The 21,723-nt window shown below is 42.7% G+C and overlaps 1 protein-coding gene across 8 annotated transcripts in view; it reads right to left on the bottom strand.

The window, feature by feature from the left end:
* The window catches only part of MTUS2 (microtubule associated scaffold protein 2), a 322,372-nt gene that overhangs the window by 249,742 nt on the left and 50,907 nt on the right, over positions 1-21,723 (bottom strand). For 5 of the 8 annotated variants that reach the window (XM_063332005.1, XM_063332065.1, XM_063331986.1 and 2 more), the window contains one exon: positions 8,104-8,164. The exons of the other annotated variants lie outside the window; for them this stretch is intronic. The gene's annotated coding sequence lies outside the window, so the exon portion shown is untranslated. The remainder of the gene's footprint in view (positions 1-8,103; positions 8,165-21,723) is intronic. 8 annotated transcript variants of the gene reach the window in all.

Here is a 21,723-nt window from a genome sequence, read left to right as displayed (position 1 = left end):
AAAACAAATGAATCTGATTATAATCTTACCATACTCTAGCTTTTGCATTCCTTAGCTATGCAGCAAACAGATGGAAAAATTACATTACATGTACCAGGAGATAAATTTTTAAGGTATCTCTGCAAGCATCAGTTTTCTTTGCACTTAAATATTTCTGGCCTTGAAGCTTGGGTCGTATCACATTACATCTGTGAAATGTTTGTCTGTTGGTTCATAACGTACTTTGACATTGGCAGTGGACCCACTGATCAAAAATATTGCTGGGTTTGCGAGTTTGTCTCAGACTGCGGGCAGCAAACAAGATGAAGACAATTAGAAGATGCCAGATTATTTTGCAGCTTCTGAAGGTACTGTCACTAAAGACAAATTTCAAATACTAGGCCTCCAATGTTACCGAAAAAACTCATACATTCAGAGAGGCAAAGATTTTATTTTCACTTCAATAAAGTTAAATTTATTGAGTTATTCCAGAGGGTGCATTAGGGGCCCAGCAGAAGAGGCACGTCCCAGGCATCGACCACGGGTTTCGCCGCAGGACCCAGTCTCTGCCACGGGGACATCTCACGGACATCTCCCAGGCTACGGCAGCGGCAGCCCTGGTATCCATTTTACCTCAGCCCCGATGTGTCATTTGTGAGGGTTCAAAAGCTCCTCCATGAGGAGCTGAGCAGTCCCTGTTGAAGGCCACGGTGGGGACACATGCCTGGCGTGAGCCAGAGCCGGGTGGGAGGCCATATATGATACCAAAATCCCCTCCAACACCTGAGATGGGGCAGAGGCCCTGCCACTCCACGGAGTGGCTGCCCAGTGGGACACCAGGCAGGAGAGGAGACACAGACGCACAAGACAGGGAGGGACCTGCTCCTGTCACCTGAGCCGGTCCTCTGCCATTCCTGGGACATGCAAATGTGCTGTGGCAGGATGCAGGACACCACGGCCATGGCCAAGTATGGCCCACAGGAGGAGATGGACCACCAGGCCATGGCCACCCAGCCTCACAGTCGGGAGGCCGGGCTGTCCCCCTGCCCTGCCACATCCCTCTGACGGCAGCTGGGGACAAGGGGAGGACATGGAGCTTTGTGGAACAGGGAACCTCCACGCAAGCTGGCCTGGGGGCCCCAGGCACACTTATTTCATAGTCTGAGCTCACAAACTGAATGGGTCTTCCACAGACACCAACCAATGCCCCAGCAAGCAAAGGGGCTTGTGCTGCCATCCCCGTCAGGCTTCTCTCCCGGGGTTTTGAAGGTATACTAAAAAGGGGTGAACCTCAACTGCTTTTTTTTCTTGAGATGGGGCATTCCTTGTGCCCTCTGCTCTGGATGCTGGTTATAACCCTGCTGATGATGACCCGCTCCTCAGGCCTCAGGGAGCACAAATGGTGTCTCTTCCCTCCATCCTGCTGCCTATTCCTGAAAGTTTTGTACAAAATAAAGTCCACGAGGCTCCTGGTGTTCTGCCAGGTTTGCTGAAGTTTGTTGAGCTCAGCCATTTGCAGGAGGACAGGACATCACGGGCACTACAGACCCCATTTTGGGAAGAAAACCCCATCACAGGCCCTGGCTTAGCTGCCAGCCTTGCCAGTGTGCACATGCAGAACCACCGCAGCCGAGGGGACCCAGTCCCCGGTCCCTGCACCAGGCAGTGCTGCTCCCATCAGCATGTCCTCCCACTGCCTCACGTGGGGACTCACCCACTCACTGCCAGGAGTCTGCTTGGAAACCCACCACAGCTGCGATCGCTCATTATCACAGCATTTGCAACCGCCAACACACAACCCTCGCAATGCATAAAGCCTTTCTCTGGGTATCTGCCATTCTAATGCACTGTCTATAATGCCTATATATATGCATCCATAATACAATCTCTCCGCAATCTCTCCATGGGGTTCCCTCCTACTCCTGCTAACAATCTCCAACCACACGGGAATGAAAGATGATGTGACTCATTTCACTGTGAGATGACTTAAGGACCACTTTAAAAGCTGTAACAACAAGCACACAAGACATTGGTAAGAAACAACATACAAAAACGTGGTTGCACTTCTGCACTGCCTTTGGCTGATAACATTTGGAAAATAGTCAAGAAGTAAGAAAACCTGCAACTTCAGTCTCAAAGAATCGTCTTTCTCTTCCTCAACAACCTGCATACAGTTAAACAGATATTTCCTGTTAAGCAGCTTTAGTGGATGAGGTCTGAAATGAGCATTAAATAAACTTTATCTAAAACAAACTTCTTTTGCTGCTTATCCATCACAGAAAGGTGTACCTGAAATTCATCCCTGAATTGATAAAGTTTCATCTGGAAAAGTGACACATTCTGTCAATACAAGTTTTCCAGGTGAAACACTTGAAAATCAGTGGCTGTTACACAAATCAAATGAAATTATTAGCATGTCCTTCCCTCCTGCAGGGAGAGAGGGACCTTACACAAAAATCAGTTTCTACTGAAAAAGTCTGCAAATTTCTACTTATTTCAACAGAAGTTCACACTTACATTCATATAAAAAGACTGATTCTGCATACTCACTATGGCCCAAAAAATATTATGGCCAACAACTTATAGGTGACAGTCCCTTATTTTCTCCAGAGCTTGCTCTTTCTTCTTGCAGCTTGTTGGGCTGTGGCTACCCTTGATAGGCAGGTGCGTAACACAGGGTGTCAGAGTATCACACTATCATTTGCCCTCAACTAGAAACCAGAGGTTTCCCTTTCACTGGATGATGTTCAACTCTGGCTATCAGCTCTTTCGTTATAAGTTAGCAAGATGCCTCTACATTACTGCTTCTGCCTTCTATATAGCCTTATTGATTTTTTCAGTACAGAAATGCTTTAACAAAATCAATGTTTCAGTAAATAGAGTGGAGCACAAGTATTGTAGAATCCTATTTCCCATTCCAGCATTGGAGATCATGGTTAAGTTAAAGGAAATTACATGTACATGTGGGACGATGAATATAGAGACAAACTGCAGAAGACATAGAAAACGGGTGAGTAGAGAGGCATGAAATTAAAAACAAAATAGAAAAAGAGAAGCTGAAGATAAATGTAGTAGCTGTGGGTAGGACTTAGCTAATTTTAGCAATCTAAAACTTAGGTGTCTAGTCCAAGCTAATCACCTTAGCTCCCTCCCTATAGTGAATAGAGAGCAGGAGACACCTCCACACGGGATTCAATCAGCCCTAGATAGGTCTCTAAGACAGAGCAATGCATCATGCTTTACCTCAACTATCCCGAAGTCTAGGTGATGGGGTCGGGGGAGATGCATAACTTTTGGATGGTTTAAAGTTAAGTGAGATGAGTACGTATCTGTAAAAGTAAAAAAGTGCTTTAATTTCTGTTGAAGAAAACCAAAACACAAACTTAAAAAGTGAAGTGGAAACACTTCAGGGACTGACGCTCAATCGCTTGGCTATGAAATGCAACGAGGCACAACAGCACAGCTGTCAGGGATAACAGCTGCCTCAATCTGCTAAATAGGAGCAGACCAAGGCTTGAGCACAAGCACCCAGACCAACTGCCCACGCTGCACAATTATTAGTTCACTCCCTGGCAATGATCGCACTGCTACAACTAGCTCCATCCGAGACAAACATGCGTTCAAGAGGACATCAGTTTATCTGTGCCATTTGTTAGTAGAGTCATGGATAGTCCTGGTACCTCTAGCCGCACGCAGACAAACAACAGCATGTGTAATAGACCTCCTATAGATTTTTAACTTATTCTATGATCATAAATTGTTGGCTGGATATCTTTCAGAGGTTTATTCTGGAAAATCTGATATATACAAGTTATTACGGCAACCTATATGCCCAGCTAACAATCAGAAAATGACTATTAGTGCATTGAGTTAGGCAGCACTCTGGACCCACAGCCTCTTCAAACTACATTTTCAAAGGTTTTGTGCTCTGGTCATATCATAACTTCCTGACATAGCTAAACAGAGGGTCACTGGTGGAGCAATATTAAGAATGTTATGGACAATAAAAGCCCATTTTCAGTGTGCTACTCCTAACTCAAATACACATTACTGTCATTATGTCCACGACCACTCTAACAAGGAGGACAACTGGCATGGTACCAGTCCTCAGCCATACTTATACACTGAGAACTTCTGAAAGAGGGTATCCCTGCTCCAGATTAGTTCCTAAACTGTGCCCTAAAATGGCTGGCCTCTGGCAAAACTGCGTAAGGACTGTCCCAGTAGTGTGTCACCACAGGTGACTGAGTTCCAGTGCCTGGAAATTTTCATTGGTATTGTTCAATTTACTAGTGTAATCTTTGCGTTCCGCACATTTCAACAATTAGTTTCGCTGCTGTAACTGGAAACAGAGTTCAGCGGTAATTCAGATAGATATTCCTCTCCTGTGCACTCATGGAGATGTGATTTGGACAGGATTAGCTGAAGACAGTGGCTTTTGCAGATGTGAGGATACAAATGACATATACAAAATTGACTGATTTTAAAGCAGGATCATTAGCAATATGAAAGTCAGATTGCAACCTCCAGAATGTCACGTAAAACTCAAAAATCAGAACCAACCTGCTATTTTTGTGCAATAAGTACCGTTCAACAAGTTTCTCAACCCACAGAGCAATCTACTTGCCAAAGAAGTTAAAATCTGACCCTAAAGATGAGCTTTTCATTAAGGCACTTCCCAAGAGAAGGAAAACACTACCACAGCCTTTTAGGCTCCACTGCCTTCTCCTCATACACAGCTTTTGGTTTTATAAACTGAATCTATCCTGAAAGGATTTTCACTTGTGTAATTAAAGTGGGAAAGAATATCCAAAGAAAATGTCAGAACAGAGAAGGTCCTAAAGACAATAACATGTAAAATATTTCTATCCTGCTCTATGATGTCACTCAAAAATCAAATTATGATCTTGTTGTTTATAGTTTTTGGAACACAGATGGGAAAAGGCCTCTTAAAGCTTTTGTGATTTAACAGCACTGGAGTTGATGTAGGATTGTGTGTTCATCTGCGTGTTGTACCTATTGAATAGACGCCCTCTGTGTTCAATATGTTTAGCTTTGAAGATCACATTCATTTGGTTTTCTTAGCAATATCTGACATTTCTTGTGTCAGAGGAAAGATTTTCTTATAATTGCTCATCAGCAAGTCCTTGTCTGAACATTTAAATAATTAACGATCACAAAACCTATTTGTTGTATTTTAATAAAAATGGGCCAAACTTGCCACTAGTACAATTGCATGTAGTGCCGTTCACTTCAAAGAAGCTACATATGCTTACACAGCAGGGAATTAGCCCAGATACTGTCAAAACGCTTCATTACTAGTCAGGTCAGACAATAAATCAGATCTTCTGTTTGCAAAGTACTGCAATTTATGTCTAATGACTGGAAGAATTAGTATATAAAATAATTATCAAAACTGGAAAGCAATCATCTCCTAAATGTGCAAAACCTCATCTATAATTTGAATTTTCAAAAAAAAAAAAAAGACGACATGATGACTGCAGGGATAAAAAACATCTTCCTTGCAGATATAAGCTAGCACTTCCTCCTTCCCTTTTCTTTAAGGACTCCACCTTCAGCATCTTTTTGGTTCATTTAGAGGCCCATTGTCATAGAATTATTGACCCTTTCAGGCTGGAGGGGACCTCAGGAAGTCTTTAGTCCAGAGTCAACACTGAATTCAGGACCAGGTTGCTCAGGGCTTTGTCCCGAAAACCTCCAAGGACAGAGAGACTGAACAGTTTTCACTGTCCTTGTGGGACGATTTCCCGTTCTCCTTATATCCAGTCTGAACCTCTCTTGTTTCATGTCATGCACATCGTCTCTTGTCCACCTGCCATGGACCACTGTGAAGAGCCCAGCTGTGTCTCCTCAATGACCCTGTAGGCACTGGGGGCTGCTGTCAGGTCCCCCTCAAAGCCATTTGTGCTTAAAGCTCAACAAACTCAGTTCCATCAGCTCCTCCCCACATAAGAAACGCTCTAGCCCTCACCATCTCAGAGGCCTTTGATAACTCCTTCAAACATCAAAAATTTGTGCTGTACTGGGAGGTCCAAAACTGGATGCAGTATAACTAGATGCAGTCTGACAAGTGCTGAGTAGAGGGGATAATCACTTCCCTCTCTCTACTGGCTTTTCTCCTGATAATAGAGCCCAGAATGCTGTTGCCCATCTTTGGCAACTGCTGGCTTTGCACACTGCTGGCTCATGCCCAACTCACTGCTCACCAAACTCCCAGGACATTTTCTGCATAGGTGCTCACCAGCCTGTACTGATGCAGAGGATTACTCCATCACCAGCACTGGGCTTCGCATTTGTCCTCATTTAGTTTCATGAGGTTTCTGTTGACCCATTCCTCCAAGCCTGTCCAGGTCCTTCTGGATGACAGCCCTGCCCTCCAGCAAATCCCCTGCTTCCCCCCAGTTTTGTGTCATCCACTGATTTGATGGGGAGACATCACGTCTCCTTCTCCATGTCACTGATAAAAGTATTAAACAGGATATGTCCCCACCCAGATGTCTGGGGAATTCAGCTCGTAACTGGCTTGCAGGTAGAGCGCGATCCATTAATTACCAGTCTGTGGGCCCAACAAACCAGCCAGTTTTTCACCCTTGTAGTTGTCCATGCATCAAAAGTGTATCCCAAGCGGGATACAAGGATTATGCTGCATCAAACTATACTAAACAGCTCTGCTGTATTATACCCACTCTCAAACTGAACTTCTGTACATGCAGCTGAGCTATGGAAGATGACAGACACTCGCTGTGGTTGCTGATGAGCCAGGCATCATCTCTTTACCTGTCTCCATGTCAGATCATGGCTGGAAACCAACAGCCAGACAGGGAAAGTGAGAAGACAAGATGCACCCCATAAACTACAACCCTTATTCTTATCAGGAAATAGGCTTCAGGCCTACCATATCCTTCTCACCTGTACCAGGAGTTTGGGCATATTTTATCAACAAGTACATGCCTTTCCCATTAGAAAGTGAACAATCCCAACACCTACTCTGAAATTCTGAAATTCCCCAGTGACCTTGCCAACTTTGAGTACACAGACAATTTGCCAAGTTACGACCCTTTTTGTATTGCTCAGAACATGTATTGCCAAAGAACATAACAAATATGATAATATATACATCTTCTAATTAATACACAAGTATTTTAAATAATTTGCATAAAATGTCAGTCACAAAGTAGGACAAACTTTCACAGTCAAGTTTCAAAAAAATCTAATTAATGCCTTCTCTTCTGCATTTTAGGTGATAAGTCTATTGTAAAAGTCTATTGACCAGTTATTTCCCACAAAACATTCACAGCCCAAAGGAAGTCCCCAAAGACAGGGGAGGTAAAACTCATGTGGAATGTCTAGTCCAGCTCTTTCAGAAGTAGAACAAAGACCCTGAACAGAGACTTTCTGATTATGAAGTTAGAATTAACATTCACAGGAATCCCTTATCCAGCACTAAGATTCAGCATGTGGACTTCCAGAAAGATTAGGCTTCCCTGGTGGGAAATTAGGGATGGGATTAGAAATCAGTTTATAACAAGCACCTAGTTTCATTTTTAATATGGCTGCTTGTTTCTTATGAAATGACTAATATGAAGCACCTAAAACTAGGCCAACTGAACGGGTATAAAGAACACTTAGATCAGCTGTTTAGAAAATGTTTTCATTTTGCGATCTTCTTTTAAGTTTATACATCTGACAAAGAGTAAAGGAGACAAAAAGCTAGCTGTGAAATACGAATTACTGGGCCACCAGTGCAAATCCAAGCACAGAGCAGGGAGCTGTACATAAACTGGGTATCACGTGCTACTTCCCAGTTACAAGTGAGTGTAATTTCTGGAGGCATCTATCAGAATAGAATAGAATAGAATAGAATAGAATAGAACAGAACAGAATAGAATAGAATAGAATAGAATAGAATAGAATAGAATAGAATAGAATAGAATAGAATAGAATAGAATAGAATAACTATTTTTGTTGGACAGTACCTACAACAATCATTCAGTCCAACTGCCTGACCAATTCAGGGCTGACCAAGTTAAAGCAGGTTATTAAGGGCATTGAATCGAGTAGCTGTCTGCAAGGTGTACCTTTCACACCTACTGTATTACTTACTATTTGGTTTCTGCTGAAGATGCTCCTTGGGGAAGGCTCTTTCTCTCTGTTCATCAGAAGCCTTGAAAAGATATCAAAATGGAAAAAAAAAAATAACATTTCACTCTAGGTTAATAGGGAAGTCTTTCAAATTACAGAATATTTATAAAAATGCCAGTTCATTATTTTCACACAAGCACCAGTCTAGATTACATTTGAACTAACTTACCAAAGATTTTCTATTCATTTTATTGCCTGAGTTGCTGCTTGCAATTCAGCACAAGCTTTGGGCCTGTGCAGTACAGTGCTATGAGAACCAAAACACTGTGAGCAACTTTCAAACGTGGATGCAGCACTTCTTATGGCAGGATGAACTCCTGGGTCTTAGAAGTCAAAGAAAATGAAGTTTTCAGCTCAGAGGGTTAGTGACTCCAAAACCCTAAAGGATGCAATCTTTGGGATAGTGACTTCTTGCCAGATGAAGTGCTGTGTGCTGGAGAGGGCGTAAGTTAATGACACTTTCCTATTTCTCTGAAGTGCTTTGATGAGAAATTTACACATACTTTAGAAATGGAAATTATTGTATAACCTCTCCTAGGACAGTACTGAGAAAAAACCATATTAATTACTAATAAAGTATTCTGACAGTACAGGAAAAAAACACCCCTTACACTGCTACGTATTATGTACACTATTCTTTACTTTTTAGAGTATAAGCAGTAATGTAAATTGACTGCTTCTTCAAGAGGGTGTTCTGCAAACTTAACATACAGAAAGTTACATTTTAGTATGCAGGCAAAGTTTTTCCTCTCTTTGCTTTATCTTATTTGCAGTTGAATTCCTTTGCTACATACCGTTCCTGAACCTTCCTAGATAACTATTCATACTCAAGACATGGGTGAGAGGAGGCAAGCATCTGACTGATATCCTGGAAGAATGAGATTTTGGCTGTGAAAATGAGAAATGTCTAATGTGATTAGACTGATCTCTCCCCATCCAGAAAAAAATGCATTTATAAATCAAAGTTACTATATAATTTGGTTACAGGTATTCAATGGACAAATGATCCTCTTTCTCAGTTATATATTTCCATTTATATTTAAAAAACTATTGATTCTGCAGGATGAGGAGGGTATCTCTCTGTGCTTCATTATTCCAAGTGACACATGATAAATTATGCTTTTCTATGGACTTCCATATAGTTTCCTTCAGAGAAGACTCCTTTCTTTTCCTCAAGTGCTCAGCTGTTAATCCATTCTTTTACTCGAAGAGATACTATGGCAGAAGATGAAAAAAGAGGCTGTGAGCATGTTAATCACAGAGTGATTGATGCTGCCATTACAAGGAAAGGTTAGACAATATGCTCAGCAGTTTTTCCTGCTATTTACAACACAGTGCCAGTCATCCAAACCGAGGACGGATCGGTGCGCGGACTTCAAATTAATTCAATATGAGTCCTCTGAACCTAATGGCAAGTCCGATAACATTCATCTATTTTCATCTCCCCTCCCTCTTTCAGCACATGGTTGAACTCTAAAAACATCTGAAATTCATGAGACTTTTATGGTCTGACTACCAAAGCCAGCTTGTCGTTCTGGCTCTCTGTGCACATCCCTTCTCATACCGGGGTCAGCCCCTACAAAACCCACCTATCTAACAAAACAGCAAGCAAGGCAGTAGACAAAATAGCAAACTGGAAAAAAAATAAATTATCACATCTAATTTATAATTTCTTCTCTGAAATAGTTTCACAGAATACTCTTGCACCCAGTATTGTCAACATGACTTCATCTATTTTTATTGGAAAAGATGCGAATTCTGGAATGCGGGTACACTATTAATCCAAACGATATCGTGATGTGAGTCTGAAAAGGCAAACTTTTTAAAACTTGGGTAAACGCACTTGTCTTCATAAATTACTTGAAAGTAAATATATTTATTGAATCAAAGAGCAAGCTTCTATCAAGAGGGCTAAGTTCCAGCTGTACAATTAATGCAAGCAGAGAGAAAAGGCAACCTACAAAGCCCGTGACCAACTCCGTGTGATTGGTAAAATAGAAGAAAATTACTTCTATATAGTATACTTTTTAAAATATGTGTTTTCATTTCTATGGATCTTTTTTACTGCCAGCTGGAAAAAAATCACATCTCAATATTCAGAAAAAAGCCAATTCAAGAAATTATCATTCTGATAAAATAACCTTTGGTTGTAAATCCAGGAATGCATCATTTATTTCCTTTATGCTAATTTATTCAATAATTAGAAGGATCAGTATTAGCCTGTCAGCACTTCAATTCCTCTAAAGGATTTGACTGATTTTACTAAGCACTACTGCTTTTTATAAAAGCATTAAAAAACTATTTCACAGCAATTTAGATCTTATTTGAGTATATCTGGGCAGTAGATGTTCCTTTCCATCTCCATTACTGATTTTATAAATATCAGTGTAATTGCTGTGAAGTAATAACCATAGCAATGACCAGAGTTTTATCTGTAATATTTGTTTCCACTACTGAACACACAATTTTCTAATAAACTGGAGACAAACCTCCTTGTCCTCTAGCCTACCCTTCCCGGGTTAGTCCAACTATTTTGTTGTGTAATACTTCTAAAACTAAACGAGCCAAGCTGTTATCTGAACAGCCATCTTGTGTGGTCATTTAAATGACCACAAGTGAGTATTTTTTTGGTCTGAAAATTCTTTCCTTAGCTTTTTAGAAGTGTTGGGAGATGATCTCCTTCCATAAAGGGTTGTTCAGCCTGGAGAAGAGAAGGCTCCAGGGAGACCTTATAGCAGCCTTCCAGTACCTAAAGGGGGCCTACAGGAAAGATGGGGAGGGACTGTTTATCAGGGAGGGTAGCCATAGGAAAAGGGGTAACAGTTTTAAACTGAAAGAGGGGAAATTTAGAAAAGATATTAGGAAGAAATTCTTTCCTGTGAGGGTGGTGAGGCACTGGAACAGGTTGCCCAGGGAAGCTGTGGATGCCCCATCCCTGGAAGTGTTCAAGGCCAGGCTGGATGGGGCTTTGAGCAGCCTGGTCTAGTGGGAGGTGTCGCTGCCCATGGCAGGGGGTTGGAACTAGATGATCTTTAAGGGTCCTTCCAACTCTAACCATTCTATGATTCTATGATAAACAAATGCTAACAGAGAGTTATTGACATACTGCTTAGCTAAAGGCTTCCTGGAATTTCAAACTCATGAGGTGTTTTTCACTTGCAGTCTCAACCCTGACAAGTGCACCTGCACACCATTACACATTTGCTTGGTGTCCATATTTCAGTGGTGTCTGAAGCAGGTCATGGTCATGTCAAGCATTCAGAGCCCACACAGGATCAAAAGCACGGAACTGACATTGCAATTTATCTCCCTTTCACTTTTCCATGGACAATGAGTCAATGATATAGCAATGAACTGCAATGAAAGAGCTGCCAGATAGTGTTGTATATGAGATATTAGAAACTAAAATAAACAGAAAGAGGATCAGGTAAATCCTCAACAACAATAAGCAACAACACATTCCTAATTCAGGTGCTTAATTTGGGTGACCAGAAGGACAGTATTTAAGCCATAACACAGCTGCCACATGCTATGAAGTTTAAATGTTCCCGATCAGACCACAACCCTGTCTTTAGCAGGTATCAAGGTTTCCTGCTATCAGTCTTCCTGCAGATCCCAATAAGTTTCCCTTTGTTCCCTTTGTAGCAGTCATTCAACCAGCACACACTGTTGATGCCTCTAATCTCTTCTAAGACAGAAGCAGATGCTTGCAAACACTTCTGCCTACCGTGTGGTTTCCTGTGAACACACTTGGTCCCGTCTAGTGGTATGTTCCCTTGCAGCAATGCAGGACAGCCTTTCAAAATGAAAGGATTTACCTAAGAAATTTTTGGGGAAAAAAACCAAAGCAAAGCTTTCATGTGCACCCATGGCTACCAGTGTAAGTTGCCCCCAGTTTCGGGGCCAGCTTCTCTTTCTAGGTGACAGCCTCCCTAAGGCAGCCTGCTCTTCGCTTTGAGCTCTGATCTAGGTGTTCCCCATCCTGTTCCTGTCACCAGAAGGTAATGCCAGTCACTAGTCTTCCATTAAATCACCAAAGAAATTCCTCTCACAGTTCCCAGTAGTTCCTTAGTTTTAGGCCAGATACATTCACCGTCCCTAATGCTTCATCCTTCCCATCTAACAGGGGAACTTAACTCCTCAGTCCACTGGATCACAGTGCACACAGAATGGGAAAAATGTCTCCTAAACATATTTAGCAAAACTAATGCCCGCATTCTCCACCACTTAATCGGAAGCGTTCTTGTTTGATTTTGCACTACAGATTATGATGTCCTACATGTAAATTTTAAAGGAAAAAAGGGGGGGGGAGTGTAAAATAAAGACACTATACACTGCTGCCTCTTCTTTTTCATATTTACTACTATGCACTATTCATTAAGTCAGAAACACTACTCCACTTGTCCTATCTTTTGCAGCAGAAGGCCATACAAATCCCTTTATCAGACAAACTATGACAGGGCACTTCTTTGGCTTGCCAGTTCTCGCTACTCCTTGCAATAAATCCCACAACATACTGCAGCCTTTAAAAACCCTTCCACAATTCTCTTTTTCATGCATGAGGTGTAAGAATCACATGAAGAGAAGCCAAAGACATGCCTGTGTGTTAGGGCCTCCTCATCTGTATGCAGCAGACCGGATTCCCACCAGTTTGTACCTAAATGTCAGTCCTAACACATAGTTATCACAGTCAGATAGCCAAGGTGATTTATCTTAATCACGAAGGCGAAAAAGTACTATGTTTCATGGGTAAAATAGCACATTTTGACCCACTTCTTTTGTAATAGCTGAAACTATAAATATATATATATTTTCAGCTGTTCTTTCATTTTAGCAAGTTATGTGTTGCTGCTTGGAGCACTAGGGCTTGAAAAAAAGTTCTTTGGATACAGTCTCCTAGGAAAGCAGAAATTTTAAAACAGCGATTTCATGTTTGCTGTGAATCAGAAAATGCCCACAAATTGTTCATAAAATCTTCTTGAAATTGAGGGTTTCAAATTATGCTTATCGGCAGTGATAGGCACCTCTTCTAGATCTCAAGTTGTCACTGAAGAGAGGACTGAACAAATCTATAGGATTCATTTGCTTATTCTACCATACTCACATAAATAATGGCCTTATCAAACTGTGAGGTCAGTGGAAAGAGATCTCTTATTCCTCCATACTGACGCCCTTCCTGGGGCCAAGGGACATTGACTCACACTTAATTAAAATGTACCTCCAACTATTAACCCAACCAATGTCCTCAAAACCCAAAGGATTATAATAAAAAAACCCAAAGGAATAAAAAAATTTAAAAAGGCCTCTCTATCGCTTACTAAAATTGAGAACAATAATGAAGGAAAGTAAGGAAAAAGATTAACTTCTGCAATGTAAGAGTTTGAATTTCATAGTTTCACAGGTGCTGTAGATAAATGCAGTATCCAGTGAGTTATGGGCCCAAAATATGTGTACAAAAGCCCAAAATAAGTTTTAAAGAAAGAGATCATAGCTTGGCTGTTAGCAAGAGGCTTCAAACCCTCTGCCTCCCCCAATAGCATGGCCCCCAGCAGGCAGGAAAACTTCCCCAAGTGAAGACAGTTTGGCTGAATTGACTGCAGAGCTTCTGTGTCCTCACACAAGCTTACTAAGGATGGAAAAGGCAACCAGCACTTCTTGCCTCTTACCGCCGTGACCTTCTTCTGTCCACTTCCCTTCTTAAGAGCTAAAATTGTCCAATTTGAGCCAAAGCAAAGGGGCAAAGATTCCAGTCGTTTTCTTCTTGTGGAGCATAAGCAATGCCACTTCATTGTAACTAGAAAGGCTGTGGACTCAGACTTTGGAATAGGTCTTGGTTACAGCAGTGCGTTGCTCACACCTTTATTTTACCATTATAAAAACAGCTCAACTGGGAACAAAGGCAATTCCTCTGGCTCCAGCCTACAAGCTGTCCCCTTTGCCACTGCCTATTGTTGAGCAGCCGTTGTGCTTTTTACTTGCAGTCTTACAAAAAAAAGCATTTGCGCATAATTTTTCATACTTATACAGTAGTTCAGCCATTTAAATCCGTGGTAAAAGAAATCAGTGTTCCAGACTCCCAAAGGCCACCATGATTCACATGCAAAGTATGTCTGCCTATTTCACTAGTATTTCCCGAGAATAGTTACTATCTGCCAATTTACACACAAATCCATCACCGGCAGGGGGTTCATACGCCAACAGTATATTTCTCCACTGTCTTTAATTTAGATATATAATAGAATTTTTGCAGATAAACACAAGTTAGCAAAATACTGGTCATACTGCAAGGAGTTTCATTTTCCTTAGGGGGAAGTAGATGCCAAATTGTGATAGAACCCCAGGAGGCCACAAAGACTAAATTATAAGTCCCCAGATATTTGATGGTAAGTCTACCAAATAATTTTTTTCCCTGCCAGGGGGATTACAGATGAATTGCTGCATCTGCAAAATCCAAAGTCCTTTGCTGATACAAAATTATTTTCTATTTGGGTCCAAGCTTTATGGTAGTTGGCTTCCCACTCACGGAAAGCCATAAATTATTTACAAATCTTTGAGTATAAGTCTGTTATGAATACATTAACTGTTCTCTTACCTTCAGAACTCATTAGCAACAGGAACAAGTCTTTTGATGCTATTTTCCACTTATATCCACTGCATATGCTGAACCTGCTGTGCCACTCAAAAGGCTGCATTTCCAACATTAGCCTTATTTTTAAAGAGTGAATTGAAAAAAGAAATTGAATATAGGGGAAAAAAATCTTTAAACAAAAAACCCAAACCATGTTGACCCAGTAGGTAGGTGATCTAACAAGTCATTATGAACTCTGCCTAGACACAGGGATTTATTGCCAAAACACTGCAGACTTGGTTTTTTAGCCTGACTCTAAGGAAATTGAGGCTTACATGATCACATTGTATATACATTTGTCAGTCCTTCCTTAATAACCTTTGAACCTGTTGGCTAGTTTTAGGCAAATTTGGCAGCTGGGGAAAAGGGAAGACAGAGGTCTCGGAGACGGAAGTCCTGACAAGTTTTATGAAAATTAGAAGCTGGGTACAGAAGATAGAGAGGAGCATTTTGCCTGTCCTGGGAGGCAGCAGCCTGCTGCCTGTCCCTGCAAACCTAACTCAAAATAGCCGCAGCCTGGGCTGACATTTGCCCACGAGGCTGGGAACGCAGATCAAGCACAACGTGCTGAGGCAGTTGAAAGGTATTAGGGGATGGAGGACACAAATCCACATAAACCCAAGTTCTCCTACTGAGGCTGCTTGGTTTTTCATAACTCTTTTCATAGACAACATCAGTGAGGAGAAACCTTAATGTTTTAATTTGGAATGCAAACGTGTATATATTTATGAGACAGTATATACTGCCAGGCTGATTATAAGAAATAGGCAGAGTCTGGTAATACGGGGCCAAATTATATAAACCAGAGTCATTGCACCAAATTCAATGGAAATATAGCAGCCTGGTGCCACAGCTTTCCTGTAGTCTTTCTATTTTGTTATTAAAAGGATGGCTGGAAAAGATGACAGTCCTCAGCCCTAAAGAAATGGCAGTGGGGAGCTAAGGGGTAGGTACCCCTCCTCCCCAACCCCTGGGTGCTACCTGCCAGCATCTGGGGACTTCTGCGGGGCTCACAAACATCCCCCTGCGCACTGCCACAACCCTCCCTGTTTGCTGTGCATCTCATCAGGTGTTTAATCATGGGGAAGCTCAGCAAAATGTCTCCTGCGAAGGGCAGGTTGGGCTCTAGGGAGGGTAATGGGAAGTTCCAGGGAAGCCAAGAAGCGCAGGTGGGGAGTGAGACCAAGATGGGATGGGGGACTTCCTTCCCTGCGTACCCCAACTGCACAACCACATGGCTGGAAAGGCCGGTAAGCAAGCGGGATGCCCTCCCTTCCTAGGCTCAGCGACAACCCACGCAAATACCTCATCAGAGAGAGAGGCCATCACTGTGTCAAATTGGGGCAATTTAGATGAGGACTGTATGGGCATTCTGAATTGCTGTACTTTGGCTCTGCCTTTGTGTTTTGCCAAAGATTGCACAGATAGGCAAGCTTTTATATTTATAAATAAGTACATTTTATATATATATACGTATATATATATGCATCTATTCTCCCAAATGGCAAACCCAGCCTTATGTACTGAAAAAACAGACTGCAGTGATTTGCTTTTAGCTAGTTAAGCTGTCTGAAGTGATCCAAGAAAGAAAAATCAAGGAAAATGGAACGTTATTTCACTCTCCAATCAGTGTGCTTAGTTACACGACTCTCGCCAAATACAAATGTGATATCTCTGCTAAAATTAGGGTATTAGTTCTAATTACTGGGCACACAAAAATCTCAAAATTCTGGAGCTGAACAGATAATGTTGCTATGGAAATAAGCTTAATTACTACAAACCAGCTAACAAGCTTCTCAATGCTGCTATCTTTACAAGCTACCTCTGCTCCCAAAAGTTTCTGGGGTTTTTCCCTCCCTCAAATGGGACTAAATATCTCTAGTGTTAACAGTAATTAAATTCAGACGTTCCAAGTCCGAGGCTATTCTAAGAACAGCTTGACAGAGGCTAAATTCAAAGGAAACACGAAGGGTGGTGCTTCAGTGTAACCATTCCAAACAATTAAAACCACATTTTTATCAATATTCTACTTCAAACACACCAGGCAATGCTAGTTCCCTGAGTACATATTGATGATTGCACGCTCTTCTCACACATTTTCTCCACCTCACGCTAGAAGAAAATTCACAAGGAGGAGAGCCACGCAGCAGAAACTTTTCCTCCCCTCCCAGACTTTGCTTACTCATTACTCCTTCTGAATACATACGTGTGCATATGAATGAATACATACATGTGCATATGAATATATGCGCATATATGCAAATGCACGTGAGTATATGCACACAAGAAGAAAAAAAACATTCATGAGGGGACTTGCATTTTGCTTTCCCACAGTGGGAACCCCTACAGACGAGCTCAGGCACTGAGTAGCGGGCAGGTCACAGGGCAGAGGACAAGCAGCGGGGCCCATGATGCAGCATGACCATGACTCCACATGATGGATACTGCGGGGTAAAGGCTCCAGAGTGGATAAACTGGCTTTGTTCGGGATGGAGGGGACAGAGGATGGGTGGGAGGCCCTGGTCCAGCCCAAGAACTGCCTGACTGCAGGGGCTTGAGACAGAGCTGACCCTACAGGTCTTGCATACACCAACATGGAGGACCCTGCTCCCTCTCCATCACTTCCTGAAGGGACTTCCATCCACTGTATCTGTATATTCACCCGCTTGAGAGCTGTCAGTGCCTCAGCCAAGCTGGGACAATAGCACATGATGAACATGACCCACTGGCTACCAGCCCACAGGTAGCAAAATGCAGATCATCAAAGTGAACTCCACAAACACCCAGCAGCTGAAAATACTTCATTTCCAGCATTCAGAGGCAGTCTGCAAACTCTTCACCGACAGAAAAAAGATTCAACTTTATCAGATAATTTATACACCATGAATAATTCAAGCAGTCCTAATAAACAGCTGAAACCAGAAAACCCACAAGGAGCACATTTTACAAGGTTCCTTGCCAGTGGACTGCAATATAAACTTGCTTATATCCAGTCTGACAAATGTCACTCTGTTGACTTCAATTTAATTACTCCTAATTTCTACCAGTCTGAAAGCAAAATAATTTGTTTAATTTCCCAAAGGGCAAAAATGCTGTTCAGTTCAGAAACATTAGTTTTTTAGTGGATTCTTCATCCATATTATTTTCCAAAGATTTTCTTAAATCTATTTAAAATCATGCATACTTGCCAAATTGCACACAGTAATAATTCAAAGATAATTGATCTCAGAACAACTTTACAAAAAAGAAGAAAGTGAAGCAAAAATGCCTCTGAACTTCTAATACTCTGAAACTGCATTCTAGGTCGTAGAAAACATTTTCAAATTGGTTCAGAGTAGAGGAACCGTGTCTGCTAGTTAGTACATATTTTTTCCTTGATGAAACTGCAGAAGGTACATCAGTTCTTGAATTCATAGAAGTTAAGCCCAGAGGAACGAACCAATTATCTGGTCTGACCTCTGTCTATCACGAGTTATTAAATTACATTCATTAGCCCCTTTATTGAGCCGTAGAAGTGGTGACTTACTTCCAGTTGGAATTTCAATGGTATCCGCTTTCAACTATTAGTCCTTGACAAGTCTTTCTTCGCTAGTCCTTTACTGTCACTATCCCCTTATGGCCAAGTTTATACATGACATCAAGTCACCCCTTAGGCTTTCTTTGAGGTGTTCAATGCCTGTCACTGTATTTTCTTACTTCCCTTATTTCCATGGGTCCTTCCTGCACCTTCTTCAGTTGTTGATGTTGTTTTTAAAACAAGGATATAAATTCTTCAAAGAAAGGCAAAAAGCATCTCTTTTGCTACCCCGGGGTTTACACCCCCAGAGACTACAGTCAGCTTTTGGCTAGAGCCTCACTAGATGCTTCAACTTTACACCAAATATTTGGAGGAAGCAAAAGTAGCATCACACAGAACTTGTTTCTGCAGCCAGGTGGATTGCTTCAGGCTAACTGGCCTCGTTGCGAGTAAGCAATGCCTCTTCCTCTAGCAAGGGCTTCCTAAAGGAAACACCTTCAGAGTGTATCTATCTGAAGCAGAAGATAAGTTCCGCTGGAGCCGGTACTGAGTATCCCATACTGCTACGGGATCTGTATGATATGAAACAGATGCTGAAAAGACGTCTGCAGAGTTTAACTTCCTATAGTTTTTAGCAGCACAATTGTTAGCATCAATGGAAAAAGCAGGCGCTGCTTAAAGAGTTCAAAACTGTCAGCAGCCACCTGCACCGGGGTGCTTCCCTGCAGCAAATTTCCCTCATTTGGCCCAGAAAGGCAGCACGCACCTTGTGCGAAGGGAAGAAACAAAGCTGATGTGACCTGCATTACCCTAGCTGCTGCTCCTGAAGCAAGTCTTCGGGTCGCACACAGCTCTCTGCATCTTGCTGCCTGACAATAAGTGGTCGGGAGAAAGACGGCTGGTGAACTGGCACACAAAGCGTCAGAAGAGACGTAAGGCAGGTTTAAAACACACCAAGTGTGATGCAGAGATCTTGAGGTTAGCTGTTCATAAGCTACTTCTGGAATCTCCTGAGAGACTTAGAAGCTTATTACTTAATAGCTTATTCCTTACTAGTGTGGTGCCCCGCTAATGCAGCTCTACTACCTGAGGGACTCGCTGCGTGGTGGGGACACGCCAGCACATCCACAGTGGCAACTAAGGGAAGCCTCAGTCCCCTCATAGGTTTCATGGGAAACAAGCACCCAAGGTAATTAAGTGGCAGGAAAACTTGTCCCTGAATGATGCAAATACCACCCGACCACTGGGACAGCCTCTAGGACTGCCCTGAGCTCTATGAAGGTTTCCACCTGCTTGGTATTAAGAAAAAGAGGAGCCAGACACTGTTCTGTTCTCAGTGGTCACTAATACACTGAGCCCAACAGTGAGTCCTCTGTACCAGCTTCTGAGATGTATTTACTATAGTCCGTAGAATAATGACAGTGTGTGCACGTAGTCTCTTGGCCCAGGCGCGGGACATGCACCCCACCTCCGGAACACGAGGCGACGAGGCTGCATCTGCTCAGGAAGAGACACGCTGGCCATGCTCCAACCACACCGGCACCCATCCCACATCGCACCGGAGCCTCTTGTCTTCAGACTTTCGCAGCCTAAACTCTGCCAGCACAGGTCAGGGCACCCCCGCCCCATAACACCAATTAATTTTGAGTAACCTCCCCTAGCAAAGCAGCGTACGCTGTACCTTCCCAGCAATCCATCATGTCATTTTGGGCCCTGCCGCTACACGTCTCCTTCAGTTTTGTTTCTGGTAACGCTACCAGCCCTTGGCTGCCCACTCTCAGCCTCTGTTCCTACAAAACAGCAGCCACCCCGGGTCTACTTTCACCCTGGCAGCCCTTGCCCTCTCTGGAAGGTGCAGCAGCTCCACCTGCTCCCTCCTCCTTAAAAACAACTGGGAGCGCTCAGCTCCCCACCATGCTACTGGAGAAGCAATGGCACCGCTCCACGTCTATCCCCAGGGCGATCCCCGGGGACAGCACAGCTTCTTGCGCAGCACCTACTCGCACGAGCAGCATCTCCGCTTCCCCTGGGCACTCTCTTTCTCCAACCTAATTGTGCTTTCCCAGGAAAAAAAAAAAAGCGCTGCGGTGAGGCAAAGTAACAGAATGAATACGGGGTGGGAAGGGAATGGCGGGGGGGGGGAGTAGAACTGTGTCTTTAACCTTATTCTTGACACGTATTTGGCTTTGAGTGCTCCGCTATGCAACTTTAATAGAGTTTCCCTGCAGTGGGTTACACGGATCCGTGCAAGTGCCTGCAGCGTCAGCAGGCTGGAGAGGGCTGGGGGGGACGGAGCACACCTGCTTGGAGACTTTTCTACAGTAGTATCTGGGGCTCTGACATCCCCACTGAGATGATGGGGCTCCGGTCTTCAAAGGCTCCTCTGAACTCCCTGTATGTAGCCAAGTTTATTTACTTTGAGGCCATCGATCCCCTCCAGCCAAGAGGGCACAGAAGGGCTCGTGCTGCTACAAGAAGAAGGTCTGTTCGCCATGACCTTGCATTCCCTGAAACGCTTGGAAAGCTTTCTGAGACAGCTCGGAGCAGCGCGCTGGATCAGGTGGCTAATTAGAAAACTGACTGACTTTGCATGCATACCTGATCCATATGAAGATTGACAGCAGGGCTCATGGGGTTTGTGCTGTATACAAACATCAGCTGGTTTTCAAATGATCATTAATATAACTTCCCCAAAATCTGCAGCACATTGAACCCTCTGCTGTATGAGCACAATCAAGTTTAAAGTTTCATGCAATCCCCGCCTTCCCAAGGAAGCATTTAAAAAATTACTTTAAATACAAATATTTCCTTTTGCACTTTCCTCACTCTCAAAAATATTGTTAAATGGATCTGTAAAACTTCTAAAATCAGGTCGTCATCTTTGGACGTAAGCCATGTTTGGGATATCTCACCCAGAAAGGCAGATGTTTCCCAAAGTTCTGGCTATCTAAATCCAGGAAACTGTGTAATGAAAACTATTTTGCAATCTTATCTACGGTTGTTGCCTCCTATATCCTTTATAATAGGCATATTTATAATACATGGGAATGTATAATATATTAACCTAGATAGTAGTCAGTCAGACACGAAAGAACCAGGACAGCACAAATCCACAGCAGATTTTATCTTCTGCCTCTTCCAGAGAATAATAGCTGGCTCACTGGCTCTGCAAATGATGGATAACGCACGCACACAAAACACAGAGACCTGTGCAAAATGAGTGGCCTGATTGTCTAAGGAAATTTGGACATCATCTCAGGCTAATTTTTCCCTCTACCTGTTTGCTAAAGGCAGTACTAAGCAGAATATGTGGTATTTGAAACTACTACATTCCGAATGACTGATGTGAATGCATTTGAATCTTACCACAGCCTCTACAAGGCCAATTTTCACTGAATGTGCAGCTAGTCCATTCCCCTGCAAAGATGCTTCCCAG

This window comes from Chroicocephalus ridibundus, chromosome 1 (assembly GCF_963924245.1).
Source record: "Chroicocephalus ridibundus chromosome 1, bChrRid1.1, whole genome shotgun sequence".
Taxonomy (NCBI): domain Eukaryota; kingdom Metazoa; phylum Chordata; class Aves; order Charadriiformes; family Laridae; genus Chroicocephalus; species Chroicocephalus ridibundus.
This window is presented reverse-complemented; position numbering and strand designations above follow the sequence as displayed.